The sequence below is a fragment of the Protobothrops mucrosquamatus genome, unplaced genomic scaffold (assembly GCF_001527695.2).
Source record: "Protobothrops mucrosquamatus isolate PMUCROS unplaced genomic scaffold, P.Mucros_1.0 scaffold1009, whole genome shotgun sequence".
NCBI classification, from domain to species: domain Eukaryota; kingdom Metazoa; phylum Chordata; class Lepidosauria; order Squamata; family Viperidae; genus Protobothrops; species Protobothrops mucrosquamatus.
Genome location: NW_015387245.1, coordinates 82,381 through 86,499, shown reverse-complemented (window position 1 = coordinate 86,499; position 4,119 = coordinate 82,381).

Genomic DNA, 4,119 nt, shown 5'->3' with positions numbered 1-4,119 from the left:
ATTTCAGCAGCATCTGGCCATATTGTGTCTGGCTCAAAGCTTAACAGGGGTGCGCTGGGTTGGTATTTGGGTGGGAGACTATCGGGAAAATCCCAAGATGGGTAGTCTAGTCTGGGAAACACAAACAAACAAACAAACAAAAAACCCTACCCAAAGGATTCCTGTATTGTTTGTTAAAAACAAACAAGCAAGCAAGCAAACACTGAAGTATCCTTACAGTCATCAGGACTCAAGTTTGGCTGGAGAGCATGTCTGCTTGCCGTTTTTAGCAACAAAATAGAAGAATAGCAAAACTCTAAAGATCACCCAAATTTAAAGCTTTCCTACTTTCTCTGAAAGAGTAGATGCGTCTTTTGACTTTCAACATTCTTTTCCTATGGAGGACAGCAAGCAATTCCTTCTTCATTGAACATTGAAAGTAACAGATGAACAAGATTTAGTATGACACAGGCTGAAATGAAGCTGTTGCATCAACACAGGCAACATTACCATTTTTCTAACCAACATCCCCTCCCCACCACAAAATAAGTTATTTCCCATTCTCCAAAGTATATAGCTTGATTATGCCTAGGCGAAAATGTGTAACAGCATATCAATCTTCTCTTTTAAGCCCTAGGAATTCATTTAAGGATACCAATAGACAATGTATTTCAATATATATATTCCAATGTATGTATTCCAATGCATGTATTCCAATACCCAATATTCAATGGGTAGACATAATTTGGACTTCCTGCCTCCATCCCAGTGAAATTTCCATAATAGGAATGCTTGAAAGAGCTTATTCTGGAAGACCAGTTGCACAGAAACCTAACAGTGTGTTGTACATACAAAAAGATACATGGTATACAACAATAGCTTTTGCCTTCTGTGCCAGAAAGGATAAGAATATCCATCTCGGCTGAATCAAGCACATGCTTATTTGTTGTGGCTAATATGATACAGTAAAATTGCTACTGCTTTCAAAGGAATTATGCCAAGAGCCATAGGCAGTTTGAGCTGAGGAATTAGCATTCAGCTCCATCATTTTCCTTGGAGTGGGAGTAGGTTGGAAAACGACCACCTTAGAAATGTTGTTGTATGTGTAGATCAGGGATAGGCAACCTTGGCTCTTTTATAACTCGTGGACTTCAATTCCTAGAATTCCTGAGCCAGCCATGCTGGCTCAGGAATTCTGGAAGTTGAAGTCCACAAGTCATAAAAGAGCTAAGGTTGCCTACCCCTGGTGTAGATGATACAGCAGAACTTATTCAACAGTATAATTGGGGTTACAAAAAAATCAGCAAGGCATAAACAGGATAGGTCTAAGGGCTAAACGGCTTGCTGCAGTTTTTAGATTCAGCAGACCCCAATTATCAGTTTTGAAAGCATTACTGCCATGGTTACTTAGACATTTTAAAATCAATAATAAAGTAGAATTGTATCAATATTTCACAAATAACCAAGCTAGGTATCCATTTGTGACTGATTATGTAATATGAAATAGGTGCTATAACATTATACATATTTCTTCAAATGATAACATTTAATTTTTAAAAACCTTGAATCTCCCAAAGATTAAAAAAGCAGTCTAGTATATTCAAGCAATAAAGCAGAAATCTATCAGTATAAGAGTGATAATTAAGCATTAAGCCTAAATGTTATGTAAATAGACATAAGTATATACTGTAACATTTAAGATAAGTTAGGATTTGCAGAGTTGAAGTTACTATTTCCAAGTAACTATTCATTACTTCTGTCCACCCACACATCCATAATATGTGTTTATTCACTGACAATTTAGAGATACTTTACAATGATGAATTATATCCCTCTGCTTATTATTCAACTCTTCTGTGTTAGTTATTCATATTAACTTAAGGTCGATATGTTAGATAATCCGAAGGTGAACTTTGATACTTAATCATTCAAGTCAAAACAGCTTTCTATGCAGTATTTCATCATATTTTAAATGGCAAACCATTCAATTACCTTAAAATGAGCTGTCTGGGATGCATGGGATAGATGCTGATGACCCCAAGATGAGGCCATTTTGATTCCTTTGGGGGCTTCAAGCCATGAACTGCTTCTGGAGAGGCAGTATATTCATATATGAGAGTGTTCATAATCACTTTATAAATCACATGTGTAATTTGGTACCCTCTACTGGAATGATTGATTATGCCCCACTGAGATATAGATAGATAGATAGATAGATAGATAGATAGATAGATAGATAGATAGATAGATAGATAGATAGATAGATAGATAGATAGATAGATATTCCCTAATTATACTAAAAATGTGAATCCTGGATAAAACCATATAATAGAAATAAAATAGTCCGAGCACCAGGATAATATTAAAACAAAAACTGTTTAATACAAAAGCTAAAGCTAAGCTTTCGTCGGCCAACACTGCCGACATCATCAGAGCATAATACAAGATTATTGGGAGTCCTTTTTATATTGCCGGACACATAAATCAAAGCAATCACCCAACAAATATATTTCAGAGGAGCCCAAACATTTCAATTAAAATATTTTTTTTAAAGCCATTAATGGGGATGGAGTTTGACATCTTGGGTCAGCTTTCCCCAGTTTGATGAGCTTCAGATGCTCAGTTCTACCATGTAATCATTTGTGCCAACTGGCTAGGATTGACAAGGTATAGTGATCTGAAAAAGCTGAAGAGCACAAGAGCACAAATTGTGTGTGTGTGTATATATATATATACACACACATACATACACACACAGAGAGACACTGAAATCATCTGGATTCTAGGAGGCTTAAATAAATTAAGTATTAAGAAGAAGATATAAATAAAAAAAATTGCATTATGTCAAAGTGGCATTTAACCCCCAAGCAACAGCCTAAAGAAGGGAGGCTGAATTCACTCAGTATTAATAGTATGTGTGAATCTACAACTACTGTATATCTACAATGATATTGAGCATTGGTGAGGGAGATGGCTAAGCTGCTAGGGTGACCTTCAATAGCAGCATAACAAGCTTGTCCCTGTGACCCAGTGTCATGTGCCAAGCCTCATATTTGTCCATCTCCTAGTAAACAATTGCCACCTCCCCTGCCCCAAACACAAAACTTGACAGGAGAGGTTATAGTAAGGTACAGAGGATGGTATTGAAAGACAGAGGGAAGATCCCTTATCAGGGCAAGGTTCAGATAAACGTGGCTTGAGCCCAGACCAAGAAGGTGATTTATGAAAACACTTCAGACAGCCTCCCCTCACCCCAATTTACATGAAGATTAAAAGGGGGGAGGGAAGCACTTACAAAATTCTGTTACTATAACTGTTCTAATAAAGGTAGTTTTAGGTCTACACAGTATCTGTATCTTAGTCTGGTCTATCTTATAGGAATGACATCCATCTTGCACACTAGAAAAATCCCTATTGCAATTTTTAGGGTAGTATATAATTAAATATTTAAAAAACAATAAAATACCACAGAACAAACTAGCCTCACTCAAAATGTTCCATGTATGCCAGTGCAGCTCATGATGACTGCTATTGGCTATCTCACCTATACAAAAATAGCCAAAAGGATAATTTTAGAACATTTTTAGAAATGTTTTTTTTTAAAAAAATGGATTAGGAAACAAACAAAACACAGCTCTCCTCATACCAACTAAACAAATCAAATTTGAGTCTTTCCTTGTTTCCACATAGGTATATTTTTTCAGTTCTTTAAATCAATCCAGAGGCACTCCATATATTGGGCTAATCTCATCCACATTTTTTTTTAATTTAGCACTCATCCTGGCCTGGAGATAAATGTAGATAAATGTAAATTATGTTGTTGGTTCCTTCCTTCCTAGATTTGGTTATGTTTTTTAAATGCCCAAGGACTTCTCTGCAGGTTGTTAGAAAACAATCAGTGTAGATAGATTACCACTTCATTAGTTAGCAAATTAAAACAAAAAATAGTCATTCTTTAATTTTGTAGCCTGACAAATAGGCATAGTTCCGTCCCAGGCGACTGATGGACCCTGAGAGGTTCCTGATGGAGCTTGGGCCATACCCGGAGGATCTAGTCCACGACTCGGCGGAAAATCAGGCGGCGGCCTGGGAGACAACTGCCGCCGCAGCATTGGACCGAGTCGTGCCCTTGCGGCCTCT